We start from the raw sequence: 19,280 nt of genomic DNA, 5'->3' as shown, positions 1-19,280 counted from the left end.
CTTATGTATTTTGCATATTTGGTCTACCAGAAGAGATCTGATCATGGTTCCAAATTTACATCAAGTCTGGAGGCAGTTTTGTAAACTAGGAATATAACTATGAATCTCTCCTCTGGTCACCATCCTCAGTCGACTGGGTAACTCAAGAGCTCGGAAGGTTCCTCCACCAGTAGTGTACCTCACAAACTGACTGGCACAAATTCCTCACATGGGCGGAATACGCCCGCAACTCGCTCACGCACTCCTCCACTTGGCTCACTAACTTTGAATGGTCCACGGTCATCTAAGATGCTCCTAGTCTGCCTGTAGTGTTGAGGAATAGTACATTATAAAAGCAAGTGACAGTACATTATTTAAAAAACAAACAAACAAAAAAAAACAGTTAAATGAGTCATATAATGAGGATTCGACAATTAAATACTGCTGTTTGATATGCCACCTGCATAGAAGTATTACTGAAATGATTCTCTTAACAGTGTGATCATGTTAATTTATCAAAAAAAAAAAAAAACTCTATTGGATTTATTGGTTCTAAATGTACTTTTTTGTCAATTGCACTAGTTTTAAACTACAATTTATAAATTGTTCTGTAAAGTTGTTTACATGGTTACTGTATTGTCAGAATATCTCAGCAAAAATCACAGGTTCTAGGTTTTGTTTTGTTTTTTCTTCGTAAAAACAACATTTTTTATTTTCTACAGCGTGCGTTTCAGAAGTGGTCAATCAACTATTATTTTTAGCATTCATCATTTACTAAACTATAGTCTTGTTTAGATTGTGTGCATTTTCCTGATGCCTCACGATTAGCGTAGGCATATTCGTTATACATTTGGCTTTCTTTTGGCACAGAGCAGAGCTGGTATTCACAATGAGAGTTCAAGGCTGCAATGCCATACCATGAACTACTTGGTAGCTTATTCGGTTACCATCATACATTGTTAACGGGCACAGTCATTCCACTGAATTGGTGTGTTGGCAAAGGACCCATTATCTTGGCCACTGTAGTGGAAACTATGCCAAAATTCACACATTCCATTTAAGAAAGCTCTCAAAACAAATGGGGTGGTTTATATGCACTGACTTGATCAATGTAAGGGCAGGTTTTTTTGTTTTGTTTCCCTCCCCCCTTTTAGTTGTACTACAACAAACAATCTTCCAGAAATGACTGACTGACTTGGGGCAAACATGATTACACACCACAATCAATGAGGTCTTGCCTGACCTTCCAGAGATGATGAAGGATATTCTAGAAGAGACCTTCCATTCCCTTGGGCTGGCGACATATGATTTTCAGTTCAAGCCTGCAAAGTCCTGGCTGCGTGGGAGCTGAGATAGTAGGCTGCATTCAAGAGAAAGCTAAAATATAAAAGCATTCACATTGTATTCTTACACAGAAAATTATTTATTTTATTTGCAGCCTAGGCTCCTGAAACCAGTAGCACTTCTGTTGATGCCACCCCAGGACCACCTGCATTCTTGCAGTCACTTTCACCTACAAGTTCATTCTCAACCTCGTCCAACAGCTGCCAAAACCCTCATACAGAATAGATGGATACCTTTATGATCCATGGGCTACATTCCCAGACAAATTGACGCGATCATTTGACAGAGGAAAAAAACCTACCTAGACCACGAATGAGAAAGAAAGCGATCTGGATTGTAGTGTGTGAGATGATGTCCAAGACTTTATGCATAAATCAAAGGAACTCTACTGATGGTGGCAAAATAATCTCCATCTGTGCAAGACAGAATAGAGACGTGATTGGGCTGGATGAATAAATGGAGATATTAGCTTGGTGCTAACACAAAATAAATATGTGAAGGATCTACTTCATGAAGAGGCTGAACAAATTTAACCTTACCCCTAATATCACCAACTACCAAAAACAAGGACTTCAATATAATTTATTAAAAAGTGATGCGGTAGAATCTTTTTAAACTTGATCTGGTGATAGCCAAGGGCCGCCATTCTCGCAGTCAAACTTGCCCTAGAGCAATGGAGACACTGGTCAGAAGGGGCTGAACACCCCTTCTTGGTATACACAGACCATCGAAACCTAGAGTACCTACGGTCAGCTCGATGACTCAATCCAAGACAAGCTAGGTGGTCTCCCGGTTTAACTTCACTGTGTCTTACAGACCCGGTTCCAAGAATCAAAAGGTAGATGCCTTGTCACAGATCTATGACAAGAGAGAGACCAACCCGAATCCAGAGACCATCCTGCCTAATAGCTGCTTCCTAGCTCCCATACGTTGGCGCTTCCAAGACGACCTGGAGAATGCTCTGAAGGATGACCCTAGCCCAGAGGAATGCCCCCCAGAAAAACAATACATTTCAGCTTCCCTCAGAGGAACATTACTAGAATGGGCTCATACGACCTTATGTAACGGACATCTGGGTATCACTCGCACCACGTAAGTTTTGGTGGCCCTCCCTTCCTCACGATATGCGTGCTTTACATGATGTCTTGTGTAGTCTGTGCCCAGTCACGCACCCATCGCACTATCCCTGCTGGAAAGCTACAGTCCCCGCCACATCGCCCCTGGACCCACATTGCAACAGACTTCATCACAGACTTACCTGCCTCTGAGAGAAACATGGTCATAATGCTGGTAGTGGACAAGCTGTCTAACATGTCACCTCATTCCTTTTCCTCACTTGCCTATGGCCTTGGAAACCGCAGAAGCCATGTTCGCTTATGTATTTTGCATATTTGGTCTACCAGAAGAGATCTGATCATGGTTCCAAATTTACATCAAGTCTGGAGGCAGTTTTGTAAACTAGGAATATAACTATGAATCTCTCCTCTGGTCACCATCCTCAGTCGACTGGGTAACTCAAGAGCTCGGAAGGTTCCTCCACCAGTAGTGTACCTCACAAACTGACTGGCACAAATTCCTCACATGGGCGGAATACGCCCGCAACTCGCTCACGCACTCCTCCACTTGGCTCACTAACTTTGAATGGTCCACGGTCATCTAAGATGCTCCTAGTCTGCCTGTAGTGTTGAGGAATAGTACATTATAAAAGCAAGTGACAGTACATTATTTAAAAAACAAACAAACAAAAAAAAACAGTTAAATGAGTCATATAATGAGGATTCGACAATTAAATACTGCTGTTTGATATGCCACCTGCATAGAAGTATTACTGAAATGATTCTCTTAACAGTGTGATCATGTTAATTTATCAAAAAAAAAAAAAAACTCTATTGGATTTATTGGTTCTAAATGTACTTTTTTGTCAATTGCACTAGTTTTAAACTACAATTTATAAATTGTTCTGTAAAGTTGTTTACATGGTTACTGTATTGTCAGAATATCTCAGCAAAAATCACAGGTTCTAGGTTTTGTTTTGTTTTTTCTTCGTAAAAACAACATTTTTTATTTTCTACAGCGTGCGTTTCAGAAGTGGTCAATCAACTATTATTTTTAGCATTCATCATTTACTAAACTATAGTCTTGTTTAGATTGTGTGCATTTTCCTGATGCCTCACGATTAGCGTAGGCATATTCGTTATACATTTGGCTTTCTTTTGGCACAGAGGAGAGTTGGTATTCCCAATGATAGTTCAAGGCTGCAATGCCTTACCATGAACTACTTGGTAGCTTATTCTGTTACCATCATACATTGTTAACGGGCACAGTCATTCCACTGAATTGGTGTGTTGGCAAAGGACCCATTATCTTGGCCACTGTAGTGGAAACTATGCCAAAATTCACACATTCCATGTAAGAAAGCTCTCAAAACAAATGGGTTGGCTTAAATGCACTGACTTGATCAATGTAAGGGCAGGTTTTTTTGTTTTGTTTCCCTCCCCCCTTTTAGTTGTACTACAACAAACAATCTTCCAGAAATGACTGACTGACTTGGGGCAAACATGATTACACACCACAATCAATGAGGTCTTGCCTGACCTTCCAGAGATGATGAAGGATATTCTAGAAGAGACCTTCCATTCCCTTGGGCTGGCGACATATGATTTTCAGTTCAAGCCTGCAAAGTCCTGGCTGCGTGGGAGCTGAGATAGTAGGCTACATTCAAGAGAAAGCTAAAATATAAAAGCATTCACATTGTATTCTTACACAGAAAATTATTTATTTTATTTGCAGCCTAGGCTCCTGAAACCAGTAGCACTTCTGTTGATGCCACCCCAGGACCACCTGCATTCTTGCAGTCACTTTCACCTACAAGTTCATTCTCAACCTCGTCTAACAGCTGCCAAAACCGTCATACAGAATGGATGGATACCTTTATGATCCATGGGCTACATTCCCAGACAAATTGATGCGATCATTCGACAGAGGAAAAAAACCTACCTAGACCACGAATGAGAAAGGAAGCGATCTGGATTGTAGTGTGTGAGATGATGTCCAAGACTTTATGCATAAATCAAAGGAACTCTACTGATGGTGGCAAAATAATCTCCATCTGTGCAAGACAGAATAGAGACATGATTGGGCTGGATGAATAAATGGAGATATTGGCTTGGTGCTAACACAAAATAAATATGTGAAGGATCTACTTCATGAAGAGGCTGAACGAATTTAACCTTACCCCTAATATCACCAACTACCAAAAACAAGGACTTCAATATAATTTATTAAAAACTGAGGCAGTAGAATCTTTTTAAACTTGATGTGGTGATAGCCAAGGGCCGCCATTCTCGCAGTCAAACTTGCCCTAGAGCAATGGAGACACTGGTTAGAAGGGGCTGAACACCCCTTCTTGGTATACACAGACCATCGAAACCTAGAGTACCTACGGTCAGCTCGATGACTCAATCCAAGAAAAGCTAGGTGGTCTCCCGGTTTAACTTCACTGTGTCTTACAGACCCGGTTCCAAGAATCAAAAGGTAGATGCCTTGTCACAGATCTATGACAAGAGAGAGACCAACCCGAATCGAGAGACCATCCTGCCTAATAGCTGCTTCCTAGCTCCCATACGTTGGCGCTTCCAAGACGACCTGGAGTATGCTCTGAAGGATGACCCTAGCCCAGAGGAATGCCCCCCAGAAACACAATACATTTCAGCTTCCCACAGAGGAACATGACTAGAATGGGCTCATACGACCTTATGTAACGGACATCTGGGTATCACTCGCACCACTTAAGTTTTGGTGGCCCTCCCTTCCTCACGATATGTGTGCGTTACATGATGTCTTGTGTAGTTTGTGCCCAGTCACACACCCATCGCACTATCCCTTCTGGAAAGCTACAGTCCCCGCCACATCGCCCCTGGACCCACATTGCAACAGACTTCATCACAGACTTACCTGCCTCTGAGAGAAACATGGTCATAATGCTGGTAGTGGACAAGCTGTCTAACATGTCGCCTCATTCCTTTTCCTCACTTGCCTATGGCCTTGGAAACTGCAGAAGCCATGTTCACTTAAGTATTTTGCATATTTGGTCTACCAGAAGAGATCTGATCATGGTTCCAAATTTACATCAAGTCTGGAGGCAGTTTTGTAAACTAGGAATATAACTATGAATCTCTCCTCTGGTCACCATCCTCAGTCGACTGGGTAACTCAAGAGCTCGGAAGGTTCCTCCACCAGTAGTGTACCTCACAAACTGACTGGCACAAATTCCTCACATGGGCGGAATACGCCCGCAACTCGCTCACGCACTCCTCCAATTGGCTCACTCCCTTTGAATGAGTCCACGGTCATCTAAGATGCTCCTAGTCTGCATGTAGTGTTGAGGAATAGTACATTATAAAAGCAAGTGACAGTACATTATTTAAAAAACAAACAAACAAACAAACAAAAAAAACAGTTAAATGAGTCATATAATGAGGATTTGACAATTAAATAATGCTGTTTGATATGCCAACTGCATAGAAATATTACTGAAATGAATCTCTTAACAGTGTGATCATGTTAATTTATCATAAAAAAGGCAATTGGATTTATTGGTTCCAAATGCACTTTTTTGTCAATTGCACTAGTTTTAAACTGTACAATTTATAAATTGTTCTGTAAAGTTGTTTACATGGTTACTGTATTGTCAGAATATCTCAGCAAAAATCACAGGTTCTAGGTTGTGTTTTGTTTTTTCTTCGTAAAAACAACATTTTTTATTTTCTACAGCGTGCGTTTCAGAAGTGGTCAATCAACTATTATTTTTAGCATTTATCATTTACTAAACTATAGTCTTGTTTAGATTGTGTGCATTTTCCTGATGCCTCACGATTAGCGTAGGCATATTCGTTATACATTTGGCTTTCTTTTGGCACAGAGCAGAGCTGGTATTCACAATGAGAGTTCAAGGCTGCAATGCCTTACCATGAACTACTTGGTAGCTTATTCTGTTACCATCATACATTGTTAACGGGCACAGTCATGCCACTGAATTGGTGTGTTGGCAAAGGACCCATTATCTTGGCCACTGTAGTGGAAACTATGCCAAAATTCACACATTCCATGTAAGAAAGCTCTCAAAACAAATGGGGTGGTTTATATGCACTGACTTGATCAATGTAAGGGCAGGTTTTTTTGTTTTATTTCCCCCACACTTTTAGTTGTACTACAACAAACAATCTTCCAGAAATGACTGACTGACTTGGGGCAAACATGATTACACACCACAATCAATGAGGTCTTGCCTGACCTTCCAGAGATGATGAAGGATATTCTAGAAGAGACCTTCCATTCCCTTGGGCTGGCGACATATGATTTTCAGTTCAAGCCTGCAAAGTCCTGGTTGTGTGGGAGCTGAGATAGTAGGCGGCATTCAAGAGAAAGCTAAAATATAAAAGCATTCACATTGTATACTTACACAGAAAATTATTTATTTTATTTGCAGCCTAGGCTCCTGAAACCAGTAGCACTTGTGTTGATGCCTCCCCAGGACCACCTGCATTCTTGCAGTCACTTTCACCTACAAGTTAATTCTCAACTTCGTCCAACAGCTGCCAAAACCCTCATAAAGAATGGATGGATACCTTTATGATCCATGGGCTACATTCCCAGACAAATTGATGCGATCATTCGACAGAGGAAAAAAACCTACCTAGACCACGAATGAGAAAGGAAGCGATCTGGATTGTAGTGTGTGAGATGATGTCCAAGACTTTATGCATAAATCAAAGGAACTCTACTGATGGTGGGAAAATATCCTCCATCTGTGCAAGACAGAATAGAGACGTGATTGGGCTGGATGAATAAATGGAGATATTGGCTTGGTGCTAACACAAAATAAATATGTGAAGGATCTACTTCATGAAGAGGCTGAACAAATTTAACCTTACCCCTAATATCACCAACTACCAAAAACAAGGACTTCAATATAATTTATTAAAAACTGATGCAGTAGAATCTTTTTAAACTTGATCTGGTGATAGCCAAGGGCCACCATTCTCGCAGTCAAACTTGCCCTAGAGCAATGGAGACACTTGTCAGAAGGTGCTGAACACCCCTTCTTGGTATACACAGACCATCGAAACCTAGAGTACCTACGGTCAGCTCGATGACTCAATCCAAGACAAGCTAGGTGGTGTCCCGGTTTAACTTCACTGTGTCTTACAGACCCGGTTCCAAGAATCAAAAGGTAGATGCCTTGTCACAGATCTATGACAAGAGAGAGACCATCCTGCCTAATAGCTGCTTCCTAGCTCCCATACGTTGGCGCTTCCAAGACGACCTGGAGTATGCTCTGAAGGATGACCCTAGCCCAGAGGAATGCCCCCCAGAAACACAATACATTTCAGCTTCCCACAGAGGAACATGACTAGAATGGGCTCATACGACCTTATGTAACGGACATCTGGGTATCACTCGCACCACTTAAGTTTTGGTGGCCCTCCCTTCCTCACGATATGTGTGCGTTACATGATGTCTTGTGTAGTTTGTGCCCAGTCACACACCCATCGCACTATCCCTTCTGGAAAGCTACAGTCCCCGCCACATCGCCCCTGGACCCACATTGCAACAGACTTCATCACAGACTTACCTGCCTCTGAGAGAAACATGGTCATAATGCTGGTAGTGGACAAGCTGTCTAACATGTCGCCTCATTCCTTTTCCTCACTTGCCTATGGCCTTGGAAACTGCAGAAGCCATGTTCACTTAAGTATTTTGCATATTTGGTCTACCAGAAGAGATCTGATCATGGTTCCAAATTTACATCAAGTCTGGAGGCAGTTTTGTAAACTAGGAATATAACTATGAATCTCTCCTCTGGTCACCATCCTCAGTCGACTGGGTAACTCAAGAGCTCGGAAGGTTCCTCCACCAGTAGTGTACCTCACAAACTGACTGGCACAAATTCCTCACATGGGCGGAATACGCCCGCAACTCGCTCACGCACTCCTCCAATTGGCTCACTCCCTTTGAATGAGTCCACGGTCATCTAAGATGCTCCTAGTCTGCATGTAGTGTTGAGGAATAGTACATTATAAAAGCAAGTGACAGTACATTATTTAAAAAACAAACAAACAAACAAACAAAAAAAACAGTTAAATGAGTCATATAATGAGGATTTGACAATTAAATAATGCTGTTTGATATGCCAACTGCATAGAAATATTACTGAAATGATTCTCTTAACAGTGTGATCATGTTAATTTATCATAAAAAAGGCAATTGGATTTATTGGTTCCAAATGCACTTTTTTGTCAATTGCACTAGTTTTAAACTGTACAATTTATAAATTGTTCTGTAAAGTTGTTTACATGGTTACTGTATTGTCAGAATATCTCAGCAAAAATCACAGGTTCTAGGTTGTGTTTTGTTTTTTCTTCGTAAAAACAACATTTTTTATTTTCTACAGCGTGCGTTTCAGAAGTGGTCAATCAACTATTATTTTTAGCATTTATCATTTACTAAACTATAGTCTTGTTTAGATTGTGTGCATTTTCCTGATGCCTCACGATTAGCGTAGGCATATTCGTTATACATTTGGCTTTCTTTTGGCACAGAGCAGAGCTGGTATTCACAATGAGAGTTCAAGGCTGCAATGCCTTACCATGAACTACTTGGTAGCTTATTCTGTTACCATCATACATTGTTAACGGGCACAGTCATGCCACTGAATTGGTGTGTTGGCAAAGGACCCATTATCTTGGCCACTGTAGTGGAAACTATGCCAAAATTCACACATTCCATGTAAGAAAGCTCTCAAAACAAATGGGGTGGTTTATATGCACTGACTTGATCAATGTAAGGGCAGGTTTTTTTGTTTTATTTCCCCCACACTTTTAGTTGTACTACAACAAACAATCTTCCAGAAATGACTGACTGACTTGGGGCAAACATGATTACACACCACAATCAATGAGGTCTTGCCTGACCTTCCAGAGATGATGAAGGATATTCTAGAAGAGACCTTCCATTCCCTTGGGCTGGCGACATATGATTTTCAGTTCAAGCCTGCAAAGTCCTGGTTGTGTGGGAGCTGAGATAGTAGGCGGCATTCAAGAGAAAGCTAAAATATAAAAGCATTCACATTGTATACTTACACAGAAAATTATTTATTTTATTTGCAGCCTAGGCTCCTGAAACCAGTAGCACTTGTGTTGATGCCTCCCCAGGACCACCTGCATTCTTGCAGTCACTTTCACCTACAAGTTAATTCTCAACTTCGTCCAACAGCTGCCAAAACCCTCATAAAGAATGGATGGATACCTTTATGATCCATGGGCTACATTCCCAGACAAATTGATGCGATCATTCGACAGAGGAAAAAAACCTACCTAGACCACGAATGAGAAAGGAAGCGATCTGGATTGTAGTGTGTGAGATGATGTCCAAGACTTTATGCATAAATCAAAGGAACTCTACTGATGGTGGGAAAATATCCTCCATCTGTGCAAGACAGAATAGAGACGTGATTGGGCTGGATGAATAAATGGAGATATTGGCTTGGTGCTAACACAAAATAAATATGTGAAGGATCTACTTCATGAAGAGGCTGAACAAATTTAACCTTACCCCTAATATCACCAACTACCAAAAACAAGGACTTCAATATAATTTATTAAAAACTGATGCAGTAGAATCTTTTTAAACTTGATCTGGTGATAGCCAAGGGCCACCATTCTCGCAGTCAAACTTGCCCTAGAGCAATGGAGACACTTGTCAGAAGGTGCTGAACACCCCTTCTTGGTATACACAGACCATCGAAACCTAGAGTACCTACGGTCAGCTCGATGACTCAATCCAAGACAAGCTAGGTGGTGTCCCGGTTTAACTTCACTGTGTCTTACAGACCCGGTTCCAAGAATCAAAAGGTAGATGCCTTGTCACAGATCTATGACAAGAGAGAGACCATCCTGCCTAATAGCTGCTTCCTAGCTCCCATACGTTGGCGCTTCCAAGACGACCTGGAGAATGCTCTGAAGGATGACCCTAGCCCAGAGGAATGCCACCCAGAAAAACAATACATTTCAGCTTCCCACAGAGGAACATTACTAGAATGGGCTCATACGACCTTATGTAACGGACATCTGGGTATCACTCGCACCACGTAAGTTTTGGTGGCCTTCCCTTCCTCACGATATGCATGCTTTACATGATGTCTTGTGTAGTCTGTGCCCAGTCACGCACCCATCGCACTATCCCTGCTGGAAAGCTACAGTCCCCGCCACATCGCCCCTGGACCCACATTGCAACAGACTTCATCACAGACTTACCTGCCTCTGAGAGAAACATGGTCATAATGCTGGTAGTTGACAAGCTGTCTAACATGTCGCCTCATTCCTTTTCCTCACTTGCCTATTGCCTTGGAAACCGCAGAAGCCATGTTCGCTTATGTATTTTGCATATTTGGTCTACCAGAAGAGATCTGATCATGGTTCCAAATTTACATCAAGTCTGGAGGCAGTTTTGTAAACTAGGAATATAACTATGATTCTCGCCTCTGGTCATCATCCCCAGTCGACTGGGTAACTCAAGAGGTCGGAAGGTTCCTCCACCAGTAGTGTACCTCACAAACTGAATGGCACAAATTCCTCACATGGGCGGAATACGCCCGCAACTCGCTCACGCACTCCTCCACTTGGCTCACTCCATTTGAATGTGTCCACGGTCATCTAAGATGCTCCTATTCTGCCAATAGTGTTGAGGAATAGTACATTATAAAAGCAAGTGACAGTACATTATTTAAAAAACAAACAAACAAAAAAAAACAGTTAAATGAGTCATATAATGAGGATTTGCCAATTAAATAATGCTGTTTGATATGCTACCTGCATAGAAATATTACTGAAATGATTCTCTTAACAGTGTGATCATGTTAATTTATCATAAAAAAGGCAATTGGATTTATTGGTTCCAAATGCACTTTTTTGTCAATTGCACTAGTTTTAAACTGTACAATTTATAAATTGTTCTGTAAAGTTGTTTACATGGTTACTGTATTGTCAGAATATCTCAGCAATAATCACAGGTTCTAGGTTTTGTTTTGTTTTTTCTTCATAAAAACAACATTTTTTATTTTCTACAGCGTGCGTTTCAGAAGTGGTCAATCAACTATTATTTTTAGCATTTATCATTTACTAAACTATAGTCTTGTTTAGATTGTGTGCATTTTCCTGATGCCTCACGATTAGCGTAGGTATATTCGTTATACATTGTTGTATATTGCGCAAATAAAATCTTCATTTAACAGGGAAATGTTTCATAGCCTAGAATCACAAAAGCTCTCATTCCAGCCCTAATATGGCGCTCAGGAATAACATTAATGCAGCCGCAGTTTTGAATTGTCGGTTGAACTGTTGCTTCGTTTATCTTAAAGCAACGTTTTTTTTTCACTGACGGCATGTTAGTAAAGTGTTCAGCAACACTTTAACTGATAACACATGTTAAACAACTATGTTGAACAAAACTGCCATGAAATCGTTACATCAGCGCTTCGCTTCATAAACAAGTGGTCATTTCAAAGTGACAACCGTGTGCTAAGGCATCGCGTTTTATCGCTCCTTCAATCTGGCGTTCATTTCCCAGAGGGGAGGAGCACTACGACATAAGGAAAGCAATCGAGGACGAACAATTCATAAAGGTATTATGTCTACACATTGTCCCCCGTTAGAATTCGTCACATCGAACAAGCTCGTAACAGCAGATTCGCTGTTTGGCGCACACAATAACTGAACACTATTGTTAAATTAACATTATTGTTAATGAAGGCCAGGTGAGATGGGCACCTCGTCTCGGATTGTGTTCAGCTATTTAAAGCCCGGTTCGATTCAAGGAAATAGCTAGTCTTCCTTATTATCAGTCTCTCTAAACTTTTGTTTGGCTCTAATGGATGCATCAAGAGTCTCTGTGTTTGTGCTCCTGATTGCTGTCCTTAGTCTTGGTAAGTGTATTTTGGTGTTTCCTTTTTTCTTATGTGTTTCAGTGGATGACTTCTCCTGATAATCAACTTGACCACCCATCTCATGTTGTAGTATTAAGTTCTCCAGCAGAGCGACAGCAGCGAGGTGAAACTGGCTTGTTGCTATCACGAGTGATCAGAGACCACGAAGGTTTGAGTGCTCTTGACATTACGGTGTCTTTTTGGGATTTAACTACCAGGGCTCGGATGACCACTGTAGTTGTATCTGCAACTTATTTTGGCTAGGGTTAATGTCTACATCTTGCAGCTACCTGTGTCGTGTCTGTTTAGATGCTCATGGTGACCTGCCCCAGCTCAGACTACAGCTCCAGGATGAGGAAGGTGGCAATTCAGCTTTTGAACGTTCTGTAGTGGTGAAGGGAGGAACTAAGGGTGTTTGAAGGTAAAGTGTAAGCACTGGAGTGCTCCAGTCTGTTTTGGAGAACCTGTGTAGTAGCAAACCACTCACTCATGTGGGTGTAATCCTCCAGGATTTGAAATGGTTCATCAAGGAATGTTCTGCTTTCAGGTGGTGTGAGTCTAAGGGATGGCGTTCTCTGCAGCTATTGCCCTGTGCTGTGAACTTGCAGCAGGCCACCAGTACATGCCATCTGAATTGTCATGTGGGTCTGCATGGTCACAGGCTCTGGCAATTGAGTCTACCCTGCAAATGGTTTCTGAATAAATGTTCTCAAACTACTGGTCAACTTGCTTTCTTTTCCCAAAGACAAGTTTGCCTGGAGTGGTCTGGATCTTTTAAAAGCAGTATTTAAATTCCTGATTACATGAAGCCTACATTCCTGCCAATCTTGACTTAAATGGACCAAAAGACAGGTGAATTTACTGTTAATTCAGCTTGAATGAGTGGGGTGGATGTGTAATATGTCTGTATTTTGGAATGGAAGTACAGAAAGCTGGCTTTCTTTTGGCACAGAGGAGAGCTGGTATTCACAATGAGAGTTCAAGCCTGCAATGCCTTACCATGAACTACTTGGTAGCTTATTCTGTTACCATCATACATTGTTAACGGGCACAGTCATTCCACTGAATTGGTGTTGGCAAAGGACCCATTATCTTGGCCACTGTAGTGGAAACTATGCCAAAATTCACACATTCCATGTAAGAAACCTCTCAAAACAAATGGGGTGGCTTAAATGCACTGACTTGATCAATGTAAGGGCAGGTTTTTTTGTTTTGTTTCCCTCCCCCCTTTTAGTTGTACTACAACGAACAATCTTCCAGAAATGACTGACTGACTTGGGGCAAACATGATTACACACCACAATCAATGAGGTCTTGCCTGACCTTCCAGAGATGATGAAGGATATTCTAGAAGAGACCTTCCATTCCCTTGGGCTGGTGACATATGATTTTCAGTTCAAGCCTGCAAAGTCCTGGCTGAGTGGGAGCTGAGATAGTAGGCTGCATTCAAGAGAAAGCTAAAATATAAAAGAATTCACATTGTATTCTTACACAGAAAATTATTTATTTTATTTGCAGCCTAGGCTCCTGAAACCAGTAGCACTTCTGTTGATACCTCCCCAGGACCACCTGCATTCTTGCAGTCACTTTCACCTACAAGTTAATTCTCAACCTCGTCCAACAGCTGCCAAAACCCTCATACAGAATGGATGGATACCTTTATGATCCATGGGCTACATTCCCAGACAAATTGATGCGATCATTCGACAGAGGAAAAAAACCTACCTAGACCACGAATGAGAAAGGACGCGATCTGGATTGTAGTGTGTGAGACGATGTCCAAGACTTTATGCATAAATCAAAGGAACTCTACTGATGGTGGGAAAATATCCTCCATCTGTGCAAGACAGAATAGAGACGTGATTGGGCTGGATGAATAAATGGAGATATTAGCTTTGTGCTAACACAAAATAAATATGTGAAGGATCTACTTCATGAAGAGGCTGAACAAATTTAACCTTACCCCTAATATCTCCAACTACCAAAAACAAGGACTTCAATATAATTTATTAAAAACTGATGCAGTAGAATCTTTTTAAACTTGATCTGGTGATAGCCAAGGGCCGCCATTCTCGCAGTCAAACTTGCCCTAGAGCAATGGAGACACTGGTTAGAAGGGGCTGAACACCCCTTCTTGGTATACACAGACCATCGAAACCTAGAGTACCTACGGTCAGCTCGATGACTCAATCCAAGAGAAGCTAGGTGGTCTCCCGGTTTAACTTCACTGTGTCTTACAGACCCGGTTCCAAGAATCAAAAGGTAGATGCCTTGTCACAGATCTATGACAAGAGAGAGACCAACCCGAATCCAGAGACCATCCTGCCTAATAGCTGCTTCCTAGCTCCCATACGTTGGCACTTCCAAGACGACCTGGAGAATGCTCTGAAGGATGACCCTAGCCCAGAGGAATGCCCCCAAGAAACACAATACATTTCAGCTTCCCACAGAGGAACATGACTAGAATGGGCTCATACGACCTTATGTAACGGACATCTGGGTATCACTCGCACCACGTAAGTTTTGGTGGCCCTCCCTTCCTCACGATATGCGGGCGTTACATGATGTCTTGTGTAGTTTGTGCCCAGTCACGCACCCATCGCACTATCCCTGCTGGAAAGCTACAGTCCCCGCCACATCGCCCCTGGACCCACATTGCAACAGACTTCATCACGGACTTACCTGCCTCTGAGAGAAACATGGTCATAATGCTGGTAGTGGACAAGCTGTCTAACTTGTCGCCTCATTCCTTTTCCTCACTTGCCTATGGCCTTGGAAACCGCAGAAGCCATGTTCGCTTATGTATTTTGCATGTTTGGTCTACCAGAAGAGATCTGATCATGGTTCCAAATTTACATCAAGTCTGGAGGCAGTTTTGTAAACTAGGAATATAACTATGAATCTCTCCTCTGGTCATCATCCCCAGTCGACTGGGTAACTCAAGAGCTCGGAAGGTTCCTCCACCAGTAGTCTACCTCACAAACTGACTGGCACAAATTCCTCACATGGGCGGAAAACGCCCGCAACTCGCTCACGCACTCCTCCACTTGGCTCACTCCCTTTGAATGCGTCCACGGTCATCTAAGACGCTCCTAGTCTGCCTGTAGTGTTGAGGAATAGTACATTATAAAAGCAAGTGACAGTACATTATGTAAAAAACAAACAAACAAACAAACAAACAAAAAACAGTTAAATGAGTCATATAATGAGGATTTGACAATTAAATAATGCTGTTTGAAATGCCACCTGCATAGAAGTATTACTGAAATGATTCTCTTAACAGTGTGATCATGTTAATTTATCAAAAAAAAAACCTCTATTGGATTTATTGGTTCTAAATGTACTTTTTTGTCAATTGCAATAGTTTTAAACTGTACAATTTACAAATTGTTCTGTAAAGTTGTTTACATGGTTACTGTATTGTCAGAATATCTCAGCAAAAATCACAGGTTCTAGGTTGTGTTTTGTTTTTTCTTCGTAAAAACAACATTTTTTATTTTCTACAGCGTGCGTTTCAAAAGTGGTCAATCAACTATTATTTTTAGCATTTATCATTTACTAAACTATAGTCTTGTTTAGATTGTGTGCATTTTCCTGATGCCTCACGATTAGCGTAGGCATATTCGTTATACATTTGGCTTTCTTTTGGCACAGAGGAGAGCTGGTATTCACAATGAGAGTTCAAGGCTGCAATGCCTTACCATGAACTACTTGGTAGCTTATTCGGTTACCATCATACATTGTTAACGGGCACAGTCATTCCACTGAATTGGTGTGTTGGCAAAGGACCCATTATCTTGGCCACTATAGTGGAAACTATGCCAAAATTCACACATTCCATGTAAGAAAGCTCTCAAAACAAATGGGGTGGTTTATATGCACTGACTTGATCAATGTAAGGGCAGGTATTTTTGTTTTGTTTCCCTCCCCTCCTTTTAGTTGTACTACAACAAACAATCTTCCAGAAATGACTGACTGACTTGGGGCAAACATGATTACACACCACAATCAATGAGGTCTTGCCTGACCTTCCAGAGATGATGAAGGATATTCTAGAAGAGACCTTCCATTCCCTTGGGCTGGCGACATATGATTTTCAGTTCAAGCCTGCAAAGTCCTGGCTGCGTGGGAGCTGAGATAGTAGGCTGCATTCAAGAGAAAGCTAAAATATAAAAGCATTCACATTGTATTCTTACACAGAAAATTATTTATTTTATTTGCAGCCTAGGCTCCTGAAACCAGTAGCACTTCTGTTGATGCCTCCCCAGGACCACCTGCATTCTTGCAGTCACTTTCACCTACAAGTTAATTCTCAACCTCGTCCAACAGCTGCCAAAACCCTCATACAGAATGGATGGATACCTTTATGATCCATGGGCTACATTCCCAGACAAATTGATGCGATCATTCGACAGAGGAAAAAAACCTACCTAGACCACGAATGAGAAAGGAAGCGATCTGGATTGTAGTGTGTGAGATGATGTCCAAGACTTTATGCATAAATCAAAGGAACTCTACTGATGGTGGCAAAATATCCTCCATCTGTGCAAGACAGAATAGAGATGTGATTGGGCTGGATGAATAAATGGAGATATTGGCTTGGTGCTAACACAAAATAAATATGTGAAGGATCTACTTCGTTTAGAGGCTGAACAAATTTAACCTTACCCCTAATATCACCAACTACCAAAAACAAGGACTTCAATATAATTTTTTAAAAACTGATGCAGTAGAATCTTTTTAAACTTGATCTGGTGATAGCCAAGGGCTGCCATTCTCGCAGTCAAACTTGCCCTAGAGCAATGGAGACACTGGTTAGAAGGGGCTGAACACCCCTTCTTGGTATACACAGACCATCGAAACCTAGAGTACCTACGGTCAGCTCGATGACTCAATCCAAGACAAGCTAGGTGGTCTCCCGGTTTAACTTCACTGTGACTTACAGACCCGGTTCCAAGAATCAAAAGGTAGATGCCTTGTCACAGATCTATGACAAGAGAGAGACCATCCTGCCTAATAGCTGCTTCCTAGCTCCCATACGTTGGCGCTTCCAAGACGACCTGGAGAATGCTCTGAAGGATGACCCTAGCCCAGAGGAATGCCCCCCAGAAAAACAATACATTTCAGATTCCCACAGAGGAACATTACTAGAATGGGCTCATACGACCTTATGTAACGGACATCTGGGTATCACTCGCACCACGTAAGTTTTGGTGGCCCTCCCTTCCTCACGATATGCGTGCTTTACATGATGTCTTGTGTAGTCTGTGCCCAGTCACGCACCCATCGCACTATCCCTGCTGGAAAGCTACAGTCCCCGCCACATCGCCCCTGGACCCACATTGCAACAGACTTCATCACAGACTTACCTGCCTCTGAGAGAAACATGGTCATAATGCTGGTAGTGGACAAGCTGTCTAACATGTCGCCTCATTCCTTTTCCTCACTTGCCTATGGCCTTGGAAACTGCAGAAGCCATGTTCGCTTATGTATTTTGCATATTTGGTCTACCAGAAGAGATCTGATCATGGTTCCAAATTTACATCAAGTCAGGAGGCAGTTTTGTAAACTAGGAATATAACTATGAATCTCTCCTCTGGTCATCATCCCCAGTCGACTGGGTAACTCAAGAGGTCGGAAGGTTCCTCCACCAGTAGTCTACCTCACAAACTGACTGGCACAAATTCCTCAAATGGGCGGAATACGCCCGCAACTCGCACACGCACTCCTCCACTTGGCTCACTCCCTTTGAATGTGTCCACGGTCATCTAAGATGCTCCTAGTCTGCCTGTAGTGTTGAGGAATAGTACATTATAAAAGCAAGTGACAGTACATTATTTAAAAAACAAACAAACAAAAAAAAACAGTTAAATGAGTCATATAATGAGGATTTGACAATTAAATAATGCTGTTTGATATGCCAACTGCATAGAAATATTACTGAAATGATTCTCTTAACAGTGTGATCATGTTAATTTATCAAAAAAAAGGCAATTGGATTTATTGGTTCCAAATGCAATTTTTTGTCAATTGCACTAGTTTTAAACTGTACAATTTACAAATTGTTCTGTAAAGTTGTTTACATGGTTACTGTATTGTTAGAATATCTCAGCAAAAATCACAGGTTCTAGGTTGTGTTTTCTTTTTTCTTCGTAAAAACAACATTTTTTATTTTCTACAGCGTGCGTTTCAGAAGTGGTCAATCAACTATTATTTTTAGCATTTATCATTTACTAAACTATAGTCTTGTTTAGATTGTGTGCATTTTCCTGATGCCTCACGATTAGCGTAGGCATATTCGTTATACATTTGGCTTTCTTTTGGCACAGAGGAGAGCTGGTATTCACAATGAGAGTTCAAGGCTGCAATGCCTTACCATGAACTACTTGGTAGCTTATTCTGTTACCATCATACATTGTTAACGGGCACAGTCATTCCACTGAATTGGTGTGTTGGCAAAGGACCCATTATCTTGGCCACTGTAGTGGACACTATGCCAAAATTCACACATTCCATGTAAGAAAGCTCTCAAAACAAATGGGGTGGTTTATATGCACTGACTTGATCAATGTAAGGGCAGGTTTTTTTGTTTTGTTTCCCTCCCCCCCTTTTAGTTGTACTACAACAAACAATCTTCCAGAAATGACTGACTGACTTGGGGCAAACATGATTACACACCACAATCAATGAGGTCTTGCCTGACCTTCCAGAGATGATGAAGGATATTCTAGAAGAGATCTTCCATTCCCTTGGGCTGGCGACATATGATTTTCAGTTCAAGCCTGCAAAGTCCTGGCTGCGTGGGAGCTGAGATAGTAGGCTGCATTCAAGAGAAAGCTAAAATATAAAAGCATTCACATTGTATTCTTACACAGAAAATTATTTATTTTATTTGCAGCCTAGGCTCCTGAAACCAGTAGCACTTCTGTTGATGCCTCCCCAGGACCACCTGCATTCTTGCAGTCACTTTCACCTA

At 41.5% G+C, this 19,280-nt stretch overlaps 1 long non-coding RNA gene across 1 annotated transcript; it reads left to right on the top strand.

Moving 5' to 3' along the window:
• The first annotated feature begins 12,207 nt into the window (after positions 1–12,207).
• Positions 12,208–12,999, top strand: LOC145658435 (uncharacterized). Its single transcript, XR_014124004.1, has 4 exons — positions 12,208–12,304; positions 12,396–12,473; positions 12,614–12,725; positions 12,852–12,999. It is a non-coding gene; the product is annotated as an uncharacterized LOC145658435 (long non-coding RNA).
• The last annotated feature ends 6,281 nt before the right edge of the window (positions 13,000–19,280 follow it).

Source organism: Electrophorus electricus, chromosome 6 (assembly GCF_041902795.1).
Source record: "Electrophorus electricus isolate QZ-2024a chromosome 6, ASM4190279v1, whole genome shotgun sequence".
In the NCBI taxonomy this organism is placed as follows: domain Eukaryota; kingdom Metazoa; phylum Chordata; class Actinopteri; order Gymnotiformes; family Gymnotidae; genus Electrophorus; species Electrophorus electricus.
Note: the sequence above shows the minus strand (reverse complement) of the source record. Positions and strands in the feature narration are given on the sequence as shown.